Raw genomic sequence first — 21200 nt, forward strand, 5'->3', positions numbered from 1 at the left:
TATCAAGTTCACTTAGAGACCTCCAGCCAGGCAGCCTGCCAGACAGACCATAATAATAAGCCAGACAGCCACAGGCACAAAGGGGGGCCACAATGCCCTCAGTGACACAGTATCAGTGAGGAACCTGTTGGTGTTCAGAGGGACGGTCTACTTTCTTTCCAAATAACTAATACACAAAAAAGGCATTGATTGTCTGGCTCAGGAAATCAACGGGCTTTTTTCACGTAACGTACACATAACCGACAACTGTTCATCATCACACAAACTTGAGTGAACAAGATAAGTAACAAGACAATTTATTTACACTTACACCAATTAATCATTGCAATTGTGTAACACTGTCGGACTCACAATAGATCATTTTTAAAGGACGATGCAGCAGAAGTCCCATGCATTCTTCTTCCTTCAAAATCGCCTACATTACCCACAATGCAACTCAACCAACAGTTTGGTGGAGATTCTGGTGTGTTATGCTAGTAGGGGCTAATGTAGCATTCCCTTTGATATGATGGACGAAGATCAATTGTGGTGAACTGTGTAAATGACAGTTGTATTTACATTTCACCTGCGGCAGAGAAAAAGGTATAGGTGTGTCTGCAGCGGCAGGAGGGCGGGGCTCCAGAGAGGACACACCCACCGGTGTCACTCAGGGGTGTTGGGGGGTCTCGTCCTAGCATCAGTTAGTGAACTGTACAGAAAAGCACAACAATGCAATTGAATCCAGGATGGTGTCATTGTTGGCTATGGATAGAGTATTTTGATTTTTGTACCTCCATAATTAAAAAAGTTCCCTATCTACCTTAATGAACCACTGATTTAAAGCTCCAGCACTAGCGTGCTTATAAGCACAAATTACAGGTGCATGCTAGGTTGAGCTAACATGCTAAATGCCAATATGTTCATACTAAACGTCCAACGTTGGTTTATGAAACAAACGTTTACCTTCAGTGAGGCGCGTTTGAGGCCTTTCTGCTGTGTGTATGGAGTCCAGCGGGACCGGAGGAGTCCAGCGGGACCGGAGGAGTCCAACGGGACCGGAGGAGTCTAGCGGAACCGGAGGAGCCCAACGGGACCGGAGGAGTCTAGGGGGACCGGAGGAGTCCAGTGGGCCAGAGAGACGGACCGGACTATGCTTTGGAGAACCTGGAGAAGATGGTGGAGGACTTTGTGGTGCCCGTTCAGACAGGTGAGTGACTTACAAACTTACTGTGATCGATGTGACTCTCGACACTGAAGTCAACGTTGCTAGGCAACGTAGCACTGCACATTGTTATGTTTGAGGCTGCTGCAGCAGCTGTGGAGTTATAGTTAATTTCCGCGTTGTCTGTTTTGGTGGTGTGTTTATTCTGCTGTAGGTCCAAGATGAGAAATATCAGGCTTTGATGCAGTCTAATATTTGTTGTTGCACTTTATTTATTGTCTGTCATATTTCTCTGACCTTCCTTTCTCCTTTCTGCTCTATTGTAAAGCTACACTGATGAATATGGCTGTGTATTTGTAATTGATCATCAATTATATGAACGGTTTGGACATAGTTGGGCTCGGTAATGACATATTTACCCCCCTTGTCTTTGCAGTTGTTGTTACATTAACAATCATGTGTCATGTGTGTAAGAGACTTCAACAAATAGATAGATATACTACTACTTACTGCTTTTTGTTGTCCACTGGGTGGCAGCACAATAAAGCTGATGACTGGAGTGTAAACTGGCCTAAGCATAACTGTTCCTCTACACTCACATCAGTGTAGATCATATTAAACCATGCATATTTATTTGTAAACAAAAAGTATTTCTGTATGAAATGGAAAATTTCCACCTCCTTTAAGTGCAATTTCACTTCTTTGAATAATCTTCAAAAAAGGAAATATGGTTGGGTAAGGGAAGCACTAAAGTCAAGAAAATAACAGTTTCTGTGGGAAATGAGTTGAACCATATTTGTTTGACAAATTATGATATTTACGACCTCAAAATGCACAAAATCATTTTTCAAGTTGAGTGTTATTTTCAGCTTTTACAGTACATTTCACCTTCAAAGCAGATTTTAGTGTCATTTTCAGTGAACTCCACACACACACACACACACACACACACACACACACACACACACACACACACACACACACACACACACACCGTGTCACTTGCCCGATGAATGCCTCCAAAAGCATTCAGCCACATGGGCTGGTAGATTGTGCCCAACACACTGGATGAACCACACATGTACGCAGACACACACGGTCAATAGCAGCTCTCCAGTGCACAGCTGTCTGTGTGTTGAGTTAGACCAAACATTGCCAGATGGGAAGGGATAGAGAGAGAGGGTGGGGGGGCAGAAAGACAAAAAGTCATAAATTACCAAGATAAAATGCCAGCACACTACATTCACATACTCTATAAATCCATGCTAGCATGTGCACACACAGACACAGTGAGTGTGCAGTGGATTAATCTTGCTGGTTCTGGGTGAGGAAAAGGAGAAGGAATGTCTATAGTCACACACGTTTAATGTTAGAGCAGCAATTGACACATGACAGTTTATTTTTTTTGCATTACATGATAAAACAAACAAGGGCACACAAAATGTACAAGCTTGATTTTCTAATAAATAATAATAAATCTCAAACATTAGTTGACATTTGCAGGGATGCAGCTCTCATTTATCATTTACAGTGGCACAGGTGAAGCAGGGGGGAATAGCAAACATTAGGTCTGCATTTTTGCAAATGACTGGTTGACAATATGGCTGTGTGTGCTGACAGAAGATGAGAGACATGATGGAGGATGAAAGATGAAAACTGAATATATATGGAAAACAGATAAAAGTGCTGGAGGGGAGGGAAGAGAAGGGGATCAAGAAAGACAAGGAGAAGAGGACAGAGCGAGGCCATAGAGGAGCAGAGGGTATGAGGGTATGAGGGGGCTGGGATGAGTGAACGATGAAGGCTGAAAGGTCATCGTAGCATAAGGAGGGCGTAAATTGTACAGAGCAAAAAACTGCGGCTGTCGACTCTAGAGGATTCTTTTTCCCCCCTTTATCTTTCTGCTTTCTAAAAATAGTACCTGCCTAATGTAGGGGGAAACTAGGACACAGTTCCCTCTCACCATCTCTGTCGTAGTCATACTTATTACATCTAGATGGATATGAATATAGGGAAATGCCGGTTGAAAATATCCCTATTTACATTGCCACATATTTTTAACACCAAGACTGAACTTTGTTTTCATTAGCACTGAATGATATTTATTATATTATATACTATTTGTTACTACATTAAAAATACATTAAAAACATGTTATATTTGAATTGTAGTTCCTGTTTATTCTGAAGAATTTATTTTACCAAGTCACTGGTGTAAGATTTTTTTTAATTTTTCCGTGTATGTGTAAGAGAGATCGTAAAAAAAAAGGTTAAAAAAACGAACCAAAGTCTGCTAGCCATCATCCACCATGACACCTGCTTGTACATGCATAAACATATGCACGTATCCTAATACATAAACACACGGGGACCTGTAGGCATTGAATAAAGCAATGCATGTAAAGTACTTCCTCCGCCCCAAACAATGCCCGAGGCTTTCAGTTTGTGAAATGTTGACGTGCTGCCAATGTATGCAGGCAGACTGTCTCTTTAATGAGATGTCACACCACCAGTCTGTTGTTGATTCATGTCATACACACACACTCGCTGATACATACATAAATGTAGCTACACACACACACACTTTGCTTGTCCTCTGTGTATGGGCAGATTAGTGTGAATTTGGACAGAAATTCAGAGACTATGCACATAGAGAGTAGTGGGTTTATGCCTGCAGAGGTAGACGTTCTGGAAGACCTGTCTCACTTGTCCTCGAGGCTTTTTTCAGAAATTGGAATGATAGAGAGTGACACAGGAAATGGAAAATCCACACTAAAGTGACACAGCATGAGAGAGAGGACGGGGAGCGGCCAAAAAAGGAGGGGGGGGGGGATAAAGGGATGCTTGGGACAAAATGTTCTAATCCCAAACCAACATCACAGAGAGTCACTCTGGGATTTCACATTGTTCCTGTTTTAGGATGAGGACACTGGCCCTAGTGTGACCCAGCAGAATGGCAGCCGGAGTGGAACAAGAAGTATCGGTCTACTGTTGGTGTTGGTGATCTGAACTATAAGCGACTATAGATGTGAAAAGGGGAAAAGAGAGAGTCCTCTGGGAGATGAAGGGGAGGACACAGGAGCTATTAGAGACTCCTATGAGTGTTTTAAAATGAAAGGGAGGACGTCATGAAACAAAGGACAGTGTGAGACCGGGATGACCTCTCACATCAAAAGTTTCACTGTTACAGTTACATGCAAATGAGCTCATAATGATCGTCTCATTCATTAACAAGCTTTTGATGTATGCTAGTGCATGCACACACACACACACACACACAAACACACACACACAAACACACTACGCCATTGAAGTGTTGGCCAGAAACACACTTCTTTGTAATATGTTACCGTAATGTGTGACTGTTTTTAGTAAGTCGTGTAAGTGATTCGATTTTGGAATTTACATAACGATAACGAATGTGGGGCTGAAGGAGGGCGGGGCAAAAGAGTAGAAATGTGCCTCCAAGCAACTTCAAAGTCGTCTTCTTGTCTGGCTTGCTAATGTTAGCCGTTCGTCATAAAGGCAGTATATGTAATGTAGTTGGATGGAGTGCAGATTACCTGTGAGCTTGGGTTTTCCAGCCGATTCGGATTCGTATACACAAAGCACCGTTTAGCATCTGTATGAAATGCATTCAAGTAACCACAACGTAACCCATCAACGTCAGTATTTGATGCTCAAAATGCTCCCGAGTTTCATAATGAGGTACCGGGGGAAAAAGGAGGGTGACTTTGCACCAGGAGATCAATGTTAGAGACATGTTGTTGTATTGCAAATAGTTGTTGTGGGTCCCGGGGCATCATGCAACCTGCAGTTCTGACTGTGGCCACTGCGACAAAGTGGCAGCACAGCCCAGCACTGGTCCTGGGGACTTGGGACAGACACAAGCGCTCATTGACACGTGTGGTTAGTGCACACCAAGCATGAGGCCGCATCTTGTCCTGTTTGTGTTTACAGCATAATCAAGCGACCCAGCACACACACACACACACACACACACACAAGCCTGCAGACATATTATACAGTATTCACACACACAGCAGGGGAGTCCAGAATCTTGCTGTAATTAGGCCCGGTGGGACTGTTCTCCAGTGGACCAGTAACAGTGAATGTGTAGGACCTTACCACTGAGCTGTGTTATTAGTAATATTGTTTTTACAGAGTCAAGATACTTTAGTCAGTGCCGACACCTCCTGAAATGTGCTCACTTGCACTAAATGTGTCCAAGAATTTGCATCATAATATTGTCTTTCTTCGCCTTCATCACTTGGATGAATACGCTTATTGTCAGCGCTCTCCTCAAGTGTTTGAATGCTCTTCCAAACACCCAAATGTGCCTCCCACATCCATTTGTTTATTGTTGCAGTTCCCCTCGGTTCCTAACTCAGGTAAAATGATGTGTGCAAAAGTTGTACAGTGATAACAGAGTTACTGTTGTTATTCAATTAGGTTAAGTACTTTAATAATGTTTTTTGGGGGGGCTTTCTTTTGGTAATATGCCAGTGTCGTCTTACAGGCCAACCACTAGATGTCGTCTGACATATACTTTACATTATGAAAGCATCAGCTTTGTTGTTGGTTAAGATTTGACTGACATTATATATTTGCATAGCATTATTATGTTTTTGTAGTATTAATATAAAGTATAGTTTGTATACACGGACATTAAAATGTGGTCACCTTATAGTTACCCAAATATACATGGAAATATAAATAACATGCGTTCATTTCCCCAGCTCACTAGAGAAATTCAACCCAGAAGCCAGACGTTTTTTGTTTATGCAGTAAATATACCAGGCCTTTCCCCATTGACACCGACTTACAGCGGCTATACAGTCAAATAGCACCCGTTCTGCTTCCAACCACAATGACAGCCCGTGTTGCTGTGGTGGTGGTGGCGTCGGAGGGGCACAACGGATGCAAGTCTCTGCTGAAATGTTATAAAGCTCTGCAGACACTGGAGGGAGTGCTAGACTACTGTCTGTCATAATGAGTTGAAGACAGAGAAAGTTAGTGTGTTTGATCCCGGAGTTGTTGCTTGAGAGTCAGTTGAGTGCAGATAGAACCAGTTAGACTCAAAAGCAATGATAGTGAATGCGGCGAACTTAAGGGGCATCTATTTATTTTTTTAATGGGGTGAGAAAACTGCAGGTCATATATCCCTTATAGATTATTAATATAAACTTGATTCACATAGGTACAGTGGGACCTTGGAGCTTTTCTCTCAGCTATGATGGCCCAAAAACGTCAAAAGAAGCATAGATTTCAGCACTGAATTCTGTGTAGTGGGATAGAGGGGGGGAAGTTATCCTGAAACTATCACATGTTTGATGCCATCTTAGCATTTGAAGCATCTAATGTTGGCCCTTACATAATTAGTCACTCACTTGGACCCTAGTTTAGCACGTAGGGTCATGGGGTAGTTGAAATAGGAACGTCAGATAGTTTCCTTGGTAAGTCATCGCCCCAGACTATTCCACAAATAGATACAATCTAGGGAACTGTACTTACAATCCGTTTCTAATCATATTTATAATTATTGCTTTCTCATTATCTTTAATTATGACTGAAGCATTGTTGATCATGGGGTGGCCTTTGGCTCAACTCAGAAACGAGAGTCCTCCAGGGTTTTTTCTTGCTTCATTTATTCAGATTCAAGGAAAACAGTTGCTCCTTTTTTCGGCACACCCTCTCACACACCTAATGCATATCATAAGGCTGTGGTGGCCGACTGTATTCCAAGAGAAGCATTACATAAGTGTTCGCTACTTGAAATGGAAGGAAATGCCTGGGCCTGTCAGACTGGCTGAGATAGAAGTTGCAGTCTAACTATTTTTGGATTGCAGAGAGGTCCCTCAGTTTGTGCTTCTCCGTGAGAGAGTATGAATATTAATAGATGCTTTTATCGTTTGTTATGGAAAGGATCCCTCTCTGTTTGAATGGCAGAAGCCATAAACCCATTTTTTCTCTTTGCTCTATTACCATATGAGTCGAAAACATCTCTCACAGAAAGAGAGTGGAGGACCCGTGTGAACATAAAAGCAGCTGTGTGAAAGGGAAGCTGGGCTCCACGGGTGAATATTTAGTTCTTTCAGATTTGTTTGGAGTGGTGATGATTAGTGATCAACAGGTTAAAAGGAAGATAAATGACACTTTCCACAGATGGGCCTTTGTGAGGCATATGTGTGTGTTTACATATATGTGTGTTGGCTGCAAGGCAAAAGCCTCTAAGCTGGCTACAACTGAAATCCTCACGTGCAGCTCACGTCTAATCAAGGCTTGTGTGCGTGTGTGTGTGTGTGTGTGTGTGCTCGCATTTATGTGTGGCAGATCCCATGACGTCACGCTTTCATCCTGAGCAGCTTAGGCAGCATGTCAGTGTGTGTTAAAACACCCAAATCACATGACACTTGACCTCTGACCTCAGAGTGTTCTGCACCAAGACACAAGCTTAGAGTGTTGAGAGAGAATCCGAGCAAATCGGCCGCATATGAAAATGCACAGAGGGAAAGAGAGAAGAAAAGAAGACAGATTGTGATAAAAAAAAATAATAGATTAATTAAATTGACAGTTCTTAATGATGTCCCACAGTAAGTATTAATGTGCTGCTTGAATAAACCACACAGCCCAGAAGGGGTATCACATTTTAAAGTGTGCCCTAGGATGTCGATACGCCTGATCCGTTGCCATGACAACTGGAGTTTGAGGAGGGGTGCAAAAGTTTTGGGATTAATTCATAAATGGACGATAAATCTTGCAGTGTGAACGATGATCATTTACCCCATATGTTCAATAACATGCAGTGATGTAAATCTGTGTTCTTAACAGTCGATCAATAAATCACATTTATGTTGCATTTTGTCTGACAATTTACTGCATTTTGATGGAATAGCCAAAAAACAACTTTGACTGGCTGACCTGATAAATATACAGAGCTTACCATGAACTGTGAATCTCTTATAATCGCATCACCAGGTGTGTTCTACGTTCCCACCTAACATGAATTAATATTATAGGCCGATATTGTGACTCATTACCTCTCATATAATCCCATTACACATTTGACTTTCATGCTTTTAAAATGGGTTGTGCGTATTTGTGTCCCCTGATGTGTACAGTTGCCAGGTAATATGATTTTGTCCTTGGTGGTGTTCTCCCATATGGCATTTGTCGGTTGTAATATCTTTTTTAATGTCTGTTCGGAGCCCAAATCGTCTTCCTGAACAGCCATTAGTTTCCACCTCCTCCAAAAAAGACGACGGCATTCAATCATCTGTGTGTTCATCTGGAGCGGTACTGGGGAGGCAGTTAGAACTACGAGGAAAGGAATGGCAAACAAAGAGGAAGTAAGAATGGGTTGTTGCAGGTGTTGAGACTGAACTATACATTGCGTCTTAGGTGTGTGTGTGTGTGTGATTTGTGTTTTGGTTTCAACACTTAAGAAGCGCACTGCAGCAGATGGCTTGTGCTGTCATCTGCCAGAGCTGCCACCTCTCTCCATCTCAGATAAACGAGCACGCACAGAGGAGCATGCACAAACACATGCAGAGTCTACGATTAGTCCCCTTGAAGACTCATCTGCTCAGGATATTGCCCTGGGACGGAGTAGGAGCCGGAAAAGTTTCAGCAGCTTGTAGTGTAATGTACCTTTAATTTTGTCGCAGAGGAGAGAAGAGGGAATACATACTTTTTCTCAACAACTGCTGACTTTGAATGGTGCTTTATTGATATTGTCCACTAAGACAAGCAACCAAAATACAGTGGAAAATCTTGTTGAACTGTTTGGCTTAATGTCTTTTAAGGGTTTCTTGACCCTTACAGGTATGTTTTTTTTGGAATAACAAAATAAATAACCCTCAAGCCACATTTGCTGCTTTTCAACTACGAAACATAATCTCCTTTTTTTAATATGATTCAGTAATTCACTTGATTTATCCTTGTTCTTTTTCTCCAGGACCATTTGTTTGTGAGGCCCATAGCGACAGGTGCAGATGGTATTATTGGGCTGGTGAGTCAATCCGTCTATCAGACTGTTCTTAAGATTCAAAAAGGGAGGGGTGGCTAAATCTCCACATACATTTATAGGATGCTTGTTATGCAACAGAGAAACACATATAGATATAGAAACATGCATAAACGCACACTAAATGATATCAATTACGCACATGGACAACTTCCAATATATTTCACTTGCTCACCCTCATCCGCTGCTCACATTCATCTCTGAAACGCATATTCAGGCACGCGCTTACACACACACATACACACCGTGTCCTTCAACCCAGGGGGGGAATATTCTTGCGCTCGTGCCACCTTCACCTCACCTCCCCAGCACACCTCCTCCAACCCGGCTTTATTGTGATACCCAGTCACTTGCCCCTATGAATCGCCGGCATTAAAAATGTCCCTGCAGCACTATTTTGCATTCACGCGGTGGCCGTAAGTCTGATTTATGGGCTGTTGATAGCTTTGTCCTATCAATAAATGAGGACCGGTCTCCCTGGAGCGAACCATCCAGGGCAGGTTATATCATAATAAGTGTGAGTGTATGGAACAGCTGTGAGCAAAGCCCTAAACATTCACCGTGCATATCTCCTGCTTTGCATAAGCTTGACATTTCCTCTCCTGTGGCATTGTTGAAACAGACAACAAGAGGCAGACACAACCACCTACTTGATTGTGTGTGTGTGTGTGTGTGTGTATATATAGCCACAAAACAAAGGTCCATTGCTGAGCTTGACAGACACACATGTAAGAAAATGATAAGAGACATGCCATGGAAGGTATGGCACATTGTGTGGAGGATAAAGGACATTTTTTCCTCCGGATGGTAGGGAACATAGATATCCTTTAGGTGCTGTTATTTTCCCGCAGTAACAGCGAATGGGGCATTAGGTGAAACCCTTTCCTGCTAATCAATACAAGTTGTTAGAGCCTCTCTCTCTCCCTTGCTTTCTATGTCCCTCTCTCAGATCCATTGTAATGCAGCACAGAGCAGTCCACACATGGCCTTTACAAAGACTGCTTGTATTCGAGTAGACCTTGGGCTGGGAGGCTTTGTAGCGAAAGTCTGTGACCTCACTCACTCCTTTTATTACACGGACACATACACACAAACACAGACATGCTCCTGAGGGAAAACACATGGAGGTGGACGCTTTGAGAAGAAAAAAAAACAAAACACACACATCCGCTGAAATGTAATATTGTTCTATTTACAAACATAAGCTCAAGCCCCCTCGGCGCATATGGTATATAAGCACATGTGCTCAAGCACAGACACACCAAAGGCACACAAGCTCACTGTGCCCGCAATCCAGCTTTCCACAATGCTAATGGCCTTGGTGCTACGAAAAGCAGCGAGCGGTAAACACAATGCCGGCCCACACGGCATGTGAGCGAGTAGGCTGTGAGTTGTGTGCTGAATGGATCTGTGTATGTGTGTGTTTTGCGAAGGAGCCAGGCTTTGTCAAAGCACTCCACACACTGAGCTTCCAGAAAAGGCCATGTTTCAGTACGGTTTTGTGTAAGAACCTCGCCACCGGGGCTCAAAGAGGACAAACCGTAGCACAATCCACATTTTATTTGGTTTAATCCTCGCCCTTTATTGTTGTGTCGCTCGGCTGAAGTGAACTCATGAGAGATTTTTGAATGTATACATTTTTTTAAAGCCTCTCTAGCAGTGTGAGTATGGATGGCAATTTTGATCTGTAGGCCTTTTGTTCCTGGGGGAAATATCCCAGCAACCATTGGATGATTTGCTATGAAATCTTGTACAGACATTCATGGTCTCCAGAGGATGCATCACACGGACTCTGAGGATAACCTGTATTTACCTCTAGCACCACCAGCAGGTCACATTTTTCACGTATCCAGTGAATCGCTTGCTAATAAATAGTTCAGGGAGCAACACCGGTCGTGGGTACTGTATGTACACTGCTTGCCTTGTCATTTTGACTTGATTCATAGTTTTATTTTTCATCTTTTCTTATTTTTTTTATTACTTACTCTATTAATCTGAACACTGTGCAGCTGCAAAGCCAACATTTCCTCAACCAATCACCCTTTTATTTCCATACAGATGCCTGACAATGTGTTATTGGCCATATTAAGAAGGAATAAGCCTGTTTGTCCCAAGTGGAAAATGCTGGAATAGTGTGGATTGAGGGGGGAAACTAAAACAAAAGATACAGTTTGCAATTTATCCACATTGGCGTGGACACCACACACACCACACCAGGTTTGTGTCAATTTCCCCTTGGCCATACAGGGACATGTAAAGCAGCTGTGCTGGCAGTTGTCAGTGTAGTAACCAGAGAGAAGAACAGAACAGAACAGGACTTCAGCAATAATGCCACAGTGGGTCTGTCTGTCTGAATGTGTGTGTGTGAGAGAGAGAAAGAGAGGCAGAGCCTGCTGAGCCAGGCCTCTCATTATGTGGGATGTAATCTGAGCTTTCGGGGCCCGGGCCGGCCCTCCGACTGCGCTGAATGGGGGACGAGCACTGGCCCCCACTGTCTTTCCTGTGCTTTCACTCTGCTTAGCTCGGCAACTCTGATTATAAACCGAGAGGGTGGGGTGGCCGATGGGGGCGGGGGAGTGGTGGAGGTTTGGGTGGATCAGGGGTGGTGAAGTTTAGGGCTGGTATGGGTGCAATGGTAAGCTTTGCAGTTTGTGGATTGTCTGAGTCTGTCTTGCTGTGCTGGATAGTTAAGTGCAGTGAGTTTCCTATTTGGGTGGTCTTATCTACATACAGTACAACATCTAACAATTAAGCGATTTAAATTACTTTTCACTTTCCTTCTAACTACATGTTTCTGTTTTTTTTCAGCAATTGGCTATACATTTTGAAGAAATGTAAAAAAAAAAATCAAATATTCAGAAATTCATAGAGAAATGTGTAAAATGATATATGATACTTGATACAGATACTTACTTTAATTGAATATATTGGTACATCCTCAAAACAAATGCATCTTCAATTTGATTATTTCACTTCATATAATATTTTACACCTTATTAACAGACCCTGCATTCACCCGTATAAATGTCTGTGACATTGTTCCTCTTATAGGTTCACGGGGTGAAACTGTTTCATCACGACCGCTACTGTAGTGCTTCATATGACCCTTACTGATCATTTTTAAGGCAATTAAAGCCAGGTAACAGTGGGTCAAGATGTGTGTGTGTGTGTGTGTGTGTGTGTGTGTGTGTGTGTGTGTGTGTGTGTGTGTGTGTGTGTGTGTGTGTGTGTGTGTGTGTGTGTGTGTGTTGAGGTGTGTGATGGTGAATTAGGAGCCCAGATAACCTTGGGTCACCTCAAACTAAATGACCGCTTCTGCTCAATAGAGATGATTAATGTCCACCTTCAGTAGCACACACACACATACACACACACAAGCACATGTGTCAAGTCACGTGTGTGTGTGGGTGTGTGTGTGTGTGTGTGTGTGGTTAGGGCGATAACCTTGTCCCTTGAAGCTAATGAGGCCTCGCCACCAGCGTCCCATGGCGAGATCTGTACTTGATACTAGGGTATTAGCTAAACACAGCATGCACACCATTCATTTCCCCTGGTACATATTCATCATAAGACTACATATTATACATCTTACTACAGACATTATAACCACTATTTACACACTGAAAAACGCCCCGAGAAAGAACTGGGCCATTAAAAAGCAACACCAACTCTCATGCAAATATATACAGAAAAAGAAAAAAAGTTTTGCTTAACAAAACAGCTTTAATTGCTGGAATACAGGAGGTAAAAACTGGTAAGGTGACCCTGTTTCTCACTGGCAGAAGTGGGTCTCTAATATGGAATGTATATGGTGATAATGTGTTTTTGTGTACGTGTGTTCTTGTGTGATATGCATACGTGTGCCTTTATGTAAAAGAGTTTCCCCCAGGGGAGCTCTCTGCCTACCTTCATGTGTTCCCGTGTTTACTTTTTACCAGTAGTAATTGGAGGAGTGACTCAGTCTGGTCCTCTCCGGGGAGCAAATTATTAATTTGTGGCTATAGCTGCCAGACTGCAGTTTGAGTAGGAAAAACAGATGCATGGAGAGAGGAAAGAGAAAGACTTTCTCTTCAGTGTATTGTATATTTAGACAAATCCTTCAGCTTGTTTCATAATGAGTGAGTGCTGGTCTCAAACAGGAATGTATATGGAGTTTAATAGAAATATGTTTCATATGTGTCCTCTGCCTTGTTGTGTGTATGCTACCTCTGTATTTGAGTTGTGTGTTAGAGTGAGAAGGGTGGTAGTCTGCAACCCACACTGCTTGTGAGTCAGCTGAATCACTTACACTTGAGAGAGAGAGAGAGAGAGAGAGAGAGGAGAGAACGTTGTTTATGGATGTTTGTATGTCTTTATGTTTGTGGGTTGTTGTGCATTTAAGAGCGTGTGTGTGTGTGTGTGTGTGTGTGTGTGTGTTCTCCAACAGTTCACTGTGTATTAGGAAGAATCTGGAGCAAGCACATCCCTGCCCCGTGTCTTTTTATACCCCAGGCCAGTGTTTCATCCTCTCTGACAATAAGATAGCCGGTGATTTGTGTGTTACTATCTTTAGTGGAGCATATGGTCTGCTGACCTATCAGTAACTGGAAAAGGAGACCTGAACTGGGGGGGAGAGGGGCTGAGAGAAGGTGGGTGTGGTGGGACGCCCGGCGGTGTGTGTGTGTGTGTCTTCAGGGTGTGTGGATGGTCTGACCTGCTTTTTTAGGAGAATGTTGAGCAATGCCTCATGAAATCTGCTGCACACACAGATGCTGCTTTCTCAAAGACCTCCCATTAAGCCTAAGAGATCAGGTGACAACTCATATTACAAGTTAAGTTGATATAGACAGGTGCTTTCTTGATTTCATATTCCCAAAACCTATTTTCATATTCAGAAATCCTCTTGGCATGAGAGTTGTTAAAACTAAAGGCAAAGAGAGTCCTCGGTGATCAATCGCATAGTTTTCTCCTCTGTGTGAGCTAAACCGCCAGGCAGACGATAGAGATCTCAGCGGTGCAAATTTAATCGGTTTAAGACCTCTTTTTGTGCCTGTATCAGATGGAATTTTAAACAGTAGCCTAAAACTAGAAAGGCACACTCACTCAGAGCAGATCAATACACTCAGCTGTGTTATCACTAGCGGCCCCTATCGGCCTCCGGATGTGTATTTTTATATTTGTATTAGCTGCCGTGTATTTTTGTGCACTCCTTAATGACGTCTGTCTGCTGGTATAATGTGCCCATATGTGTTGACAGGGCTAGCTTTGTAGGGTACAAGTCAAATGTCCCCATGGGGACAGTTAAGTATATACTGTTTCTATCTATGTCTATGTATTATACACAGGTACTGACATGTAGGGCCACCGCCGGGGTGTCATGTGTTAGATTCCCGCCCCCCCTCACATTAGGAACAGTGCTGTTCAGTCATGTGACGTCCTTATTCCTAGCACGCTGCATCAAATGTCCTCTTGGTGTAGTTTGGCTGGTGCACCATGTATTTCAGTCCTATATGGACAAACATATGGTTAGTGGGAAGGACGATAAGGGGTGATGGAAAAGAAAAGTAAGGGCTGAACAACACGGTCAAGCCAGGTCAAGCCAGGAAACCAAGCTGTGACTTTCAGACCAACACCTCGGTTGGATGGTGTTTGCTTCCACTGTTCAAATGTCAAAGAGTGTATGTGGTTGAACTGGAGAGGGAAAGAGTTTGTGTAGGATTAAGAATCACAAATAATACAAACTCAGCCGGTATTGATATTGTGATATGAGACGAGAAATCATCTTAGATTTTTGATATCGTAATATGGCATTAGTGTTGTCTATTATTTGCCTTTACCCACTTAATCATTAGTCATCAGTATTGATTTGATTCTTTTTGATTACTCCAATATCAATAAGGAAAGGATATTGTGATTATTTTTGCCATATCACCCAGCTGTAGTCAGCTACACAAACAGCTAACCTGGCTCAGTCCAACGATAACAAAATCCACCTGCCAGCACCTCTAAAGCTCACTAATATGTCATATTTTATTCTGTTCAAACACCGAAATGTGAAAACAACATGTTGTGGTTTTATGGGGCTTAGTGTTTGGGGGCACCGTTTCTTACTTCCTGTAGTCTAGTCATTACCGAGAGGGTGTCGGGCAACTATTCCTTTAATGAATGAAAGAACACTGACAAACTGCACACCGGAGGCTCACCCAGGATCCCACACAGGACATTACTCACTATACATCTGCATCTTATGAATTTAAATGCCGCCAGAGCAACTCTGTGAAGGTTTAAGGGTCTTTCTCGAAAGAGCAAAACAAAACACCGACGACAAACCTGCCCGACCGATACAAGGTTTATATTTTCTAAGGGGGAACGCCGCCAGTGACATTCCTTTATTGTAAAAGCTGCATTGACAGAACGGACATTACAACATCGAAGCAAAAAAAAAAACAACCTTTCTCTGGACCAGAAGAGCCAAAGGGCCCAAAAGGACGGCTAATCTAGTGCCTTCGCCACTTGGCCACAACAACATCCATAATCAAGATTGATACTCTCATAGTCTGACTCAATATTGACTCAAATCAATATCCCTTTGTGAGTGAGGGACTGAGATTCTCAAACCTCATTACTCCAAATAGATCTGCATTTTATCAGGAAGTCTCACATAGATAACATTTAGCTGCAGACGGCTTTTTGTTGTTGTTGTTGTTGTTGTTGTTGTTGTTGTTGTTAACTAGCATCTGACATAATGTTAAACAAAACATGTTGTTTTCCTGAAGACCCTTGAGGGCGCCTTCTGATATTCCAACCTCTATTCTATACTCCATTCTGTGTCTGCACTATCATGACATAGACATAATATAAATGATTAATTTCACAGTGCTGTAAATATTTTGCCTGTAATCCCCACGTAACTATAATAGCGTGGTACAGAAAAGAGTCAAGGCTCCGCTGTGCCGCTGCAGTAGCTGAATGTGTCAACAGCTTCATCAGATGTCAACTTTAAATATAAGCCAGGCACTGTGATACCCCGTACCGATGGAAATAAATGTTTCAAGCATGTGACGGCACTCTTTGCAGCCTTTTTTTAGTGGATCAGGAGCTGGATATCAGCGGTTGATGGTGAAAATATGTGTGTGTTGTCTGGTACTCATATAGCCGCGGCTCCACCTAATTTAAGAGTTTCATTCCGAATGCGATTTAATTTCAAAACACGCAGCTCCTCTAGCTCGGTTATTTGAAGGGACCGAGAACGGTAAATAACTGAAATCCTTAATCCTGAAGTAATGAAATGTGTTTTTTAAATATTTATATTATGGGGCTTGTTAATGCGTGGAATCGTGTATTGTTGATGGCAAACAGCTGTAATAGCTACCCACTCATTCCTGGTAGAGAAGATCCACAGTAAAGAGTATTATGAACAGAAGAACCCCCACATACCTTCTCTCACTGAGACATTCGTAAACAAAAGCACAGTTCACCTCATTAGCTTTGTGTTTAATGCTCAGAATAGAAATAAATAACTTATCAGAGTCGACGTGTTTCACGTAAATAACAATGTGGGTGTCACGTCAACAATCCCTTTGATTTATATTCATAAAAACACGATTCACGACGACTGTATTTTAAGCGTTTCCTCCGTCTGCACACGCGCCGAAAAGTGAGTTAAGTAAAGAAAGTGTTCTGGGAACAGACGCCCCACTCTTGTAATTTATGGGCACTCTCTACCTTTTTCTGAGTGGCTGCATGTTTCTCGGGGGAACCATCTTGGATAGGTGATGTTATCATTTTGGGAGACATAAACAGAAGGCTCATCTTCTGCTCAATAACCCTAGTGGTAAATTCTAATAAAACTGTTTCAGTGCGATGGCACAGAGGACCAATAATGACCGTTAACACAGACTCATGGCTTACTTGTGGTGGAGTCTGCATACAGTATTAGTACTATGTGCTCATGAAAACCCTTTCTTGGGTGTTATTGATCAGATTGTTTGCATTTGGAAAGAAAAAGTGAATATATGCAGTATTATAAACTCTGCACAAAACATAACATCGGGGTCTCTTGGTAAAGACAATAGGGCACCATAAAGAGACCAAGCATTTTCTGAGCTTGACCCACACTGGGAACTAAAAATCTCCTTATCTCTGACTACGCTGCTTTGATATATTTACCATTATTTTTCTATTTGTGTTTTATTTTGCCAGTCTCTTAACGTTATGGATATGCAGTACCAAATTAAATAAATAATTTTGGTTATATAGGAACAGGTAGTAAAAGCAAAAATGTTTGGATTTTTTTTTAACCTAAAAAAATGTAATATATAAATTCCTCTCCCGTCGCACAAAACACATACACCAACAAATAGCATATAATCAGTGTCTGCAGTTTCCTGTGGAGGGGAAGGCACAGTCTAAATGATGATCGTTATGTTGCGGTTCACTGAAAGCCTGTGGTCTCATTGTAAGTCTGTATACGTTTCTATTTTGTGAGTGAGTGTGTGTGTGCGTCAGTATGTACCCAACCATTACCATGTCCATTGTGTGTGGCTGTCAAGCCACCATGAATGCGACTGGAGGCTCCAATTGCAGGGTGGGAGGAAGAACCCCACAGCTTATGGCTTAGGGACAAGCGGTATATTTCCATCTCTGGCTTGACAACAACATTTACATTCTCAAGTCCAGTCCGAGATGACAGAAGACGCTACATTAACTGATTGAGTTTTACAGATTAGCCGCTGCTCTGCTGAGGCACAATTGTATCCGTCCAAGCGTGTAACCGCCTCGAGGGATGGGGATATTTCTAATGACAAAAGCTCTAATGAGGCTAATTGCTCCATTCGTAATGGTGTCAACCAGCACTCAGTATTACCTCATAATTACCACTGCTAACGTCATGATAGTCATCTAAACAACCACCGTCACAGCTGGTGTCATGTGCTACACCCCGATTATCAGCGTCACTATCATTGTCGTCATCCGCCGTCATTGTAACCACAACGGTTGTTCTGCTCATTCTCTCTCTTCGAGGTTTCCGACTCCGTGTCCGCCTCTTCCTCCCTCCTCTCTTTTCCTTGCGCTAACCTGTAGCAGAGACCCCTGCTGGGCTATGCTTGTTACAGCTTTTCTCCTGAGACAGCCCAACTATGCCTTCAATAAAGGTTGCTCTCCTGCTGGGGACGAAGCGGGCTCATCGGCGTCTCTGACTCTGCAACATGTCACGCAGCGTTGCCGTCTTTGTGCTAAGCTAAGCTAACTGGCTCACGCTACATATTTAGTGGACAGGCGTGAGAGTGTTACTGAATAACAGCATTTCTCAAAATGACAAACTATTCCTTTAAAACTTCGGTTTAAGTGGAAGGCCAAACACACTCACAACACGAAACAGAGAAGTTTCCACCAACTAAGATCCATCAGACAGAAGAAAGATGGTGGTGTTACATCCACAACATTGACCCTGTCACCTGTTAATGTTGGCGTGACCACTCGTTGGTTATTTTAGGGTTCTGACACGTGACATAATGTGAGACGGGGTCATGTCTGCTGTTGATAAAGATGTTTTTTTGCATGATTACTCAGTGCACATTGCAACTGCACGTAATTCAGTGTAATTCGGTGATGTGATGCATATTTATGTTCTGTCTGTATTTGATATAAGATTATAAAAAGAAATTCTCTCTCTCTCTCTCTCTCTCTCTCTCTCTGGCTTCCTATTTCAGTCCCTTCCTATATCTCTCCCTCTGTTCTCTAATTTCTCCATCCATCCATGTCCCGGCTAACCTCTCCATCATGTCACCAGTCTATTCCTTCCTTCCTACCTCTAACTTTCCATCTTTCTTTCTCTCCATCCCCCCATCCCCCCATCCCTCTCAGCTAGCTGGGCTGCTGACGTCTGCAGTAACGATGGAGCGCAGCCAAGGACTACTTTAAATCACACCTATTCCTAATGAAATCCACATGCACACACACACACATTGCACATATGTGTGCACAGCCTCACACATAAATAAGACACACACACACACCCAATATACTTCACAAGCACAAATGCACAAATACATTCACACAAACAGTCCATCACACGACTTTGTGTAATTGTAACTGCTGATAAAAAGGAATAAATAAAAACACGAAGGAAGTCACACTGCTCCGTCTGACAGTTTAGTGCTTGATATTTGATGAAGGCTCCCAGTGAGAAACCGGAATATTTTCTTTGCTGAGCTCACACAGTTAAATATGCCCTATTTTAACTTGCCTACCATGGCAATTTCAAGACAACTTCAACAAAGCCCTCTGTGTTTAACCTCCAAAGCTTATCTCTTTTGGTGCTTTGAGTTTATTCTTTTATTTTGTTGTAAACTCCTTCGCTTTGCTGTGATCATCGGAATATCGTTATTTCCTAATCCAATGCATCCCAATGTAGATTTGGATGCATTTCTGTCTATAGACAGAGGGCCATAACAACATTGTTTACTAAAAGAGCCTTACACTGGAGGGATTCAACCCACCTTCTGCTTTTTTTTATTTTTTTTTATAAGATTTGGAAACTGTCCAGTCGTTGGCTCTGGCTTCAATACAGAAGAAGAAGCCCGTCTGTTCCATATTAAATTTTCTCTCAGACATCCTCTCCCCTGAGTCCAGAAATCTGTTTTACCTGACCCATATTTCCAAAAACAATGCACATTTCTAGCTTTTGAAACCATCAATTCTCAGACAGGTTATACGACATCATATATTTAGCCAGATTGCGGTGAATTAAAATGTGTTTATTCAGGACTGCGCTGCTTCAAGTGAGAGCTCCTGATCACATTTCAGTGACATGAGGGGACATGACCTGGCAGAACCCCTCTGCAGCTTCTCCACTTCAATTTCCTCCTCCTCATTTGGCTGCAGCCGGCCGCCAGAAAACTCCCAACACTGCCAGTAATCCTCTGCGATGGCTGACAGCACAGCCGGCACTATATCACATGAGGGATTGACGTTTTATAGGTCTACTGTGGACTGCTATCAGCCTGAGGGAAGGGTAAGCATGAGCGAGGGACAAAGTATAAATCAGGACTGAAATGCAGCTTCTGTAAAAAAAAAAAAAAAAAAACGCCTGCCCCTCGTACAGAGGAGGATATCTGCTTTTGCTTTACCAAGCAAACATCCCCTAGTCTTGGGGAGGAGTGTGTTCAGGGTCTACTAACTGCAAAAGTGCTCTGTGAAGATTCCAGTCGTTGCGTCACTTCACCACGCCACGCAACAGCGCCCTTGAGTAAAACTAATTTAAACTGAACATAAGATTCTGTGTAAATCAACAGATAATTTCCCCTACCTCCTTTCTCTCCCTAATCATTTAATCCTCCTTCAGTGTCAGTCTTCCTCAGGCTGCAGCTCACCGTCATATCGGATCACGTGGGAGAGAAAGTGAGACACTTTACGACCCTCCGATGGTTCCCAAAGAGCCGGGTTTCTACCCCTCCTTAGAAACAGCGTGACATGTTCTCGCTGTTGGCAAGAAGGAAAGAGCTTACCGACAAAAGGTTGGAGGGCAGACGCAGTGAGGTTCCCTTCTTGTGGTGATAAATGAAGAGAAGTAACGTAATTTGTGGTCGGTAGAATTATAGTCTTCACCTGTATGCAAGTGTTAACGTGTCTAAACAGTTGGAGCCAGAAGACACCGGCATTTAAGCTGAGGGCAAATTGTTGACTCATAAACCAAAAGGCCGTAATTATATCACATCTGTGATGAAAGATTAGGTGTTTGCTATATGCTGATTTGATTGTGGTGGTTATTATTACAGAGATAGTCAGTCTGGGAAACGTCAAGCGCTGCACTCGAGAGATTCAGTATTCATTTTAGTTTTTTAGTTTTATTTTGATACAAAATCAGTGCCTTTCTTCTCACATGAAGCAGAACAGAGAAATGTTCAAGCACTTATCTGTTACAGCAAACCTTTTTTTGTCATTCACACAAAGCCTAAATGGAAACACAATGTACCACACTGAAGGAATGCATGAGTGAGTTACACAAGCACATATTAAACAATACAGAGTCACAGTTTTTAAAGAAAAGGGT

General features: G+C 42.5%; 1 protein-coding gene across 1 annotated transcript in view; it reads right to left on the reverse strand.

The window, feature by feature from the left end:
* Nucleotides 1-21200, reverse strand: part of luc7l3 (LUC7-like 3 pre-mRNA splicing factor) — a 63115-nt gene that overhangs the window by 22344 nt on the left and 19571 nt on the right. The window lies entirely within an intron of this gene.

This window comes from Eutrigla gurnardus (assembly GCF_963514095.1).
Source record: "Eutrigla gurnardus genome assembly, chromosome: 20".
Taxonomy (NCBI): Eukaryota; Metazoa; Chordata; class Actinopteri; order Perciformes; family Triglidae; genus Eutrigla; species Eutrigla gurnardus.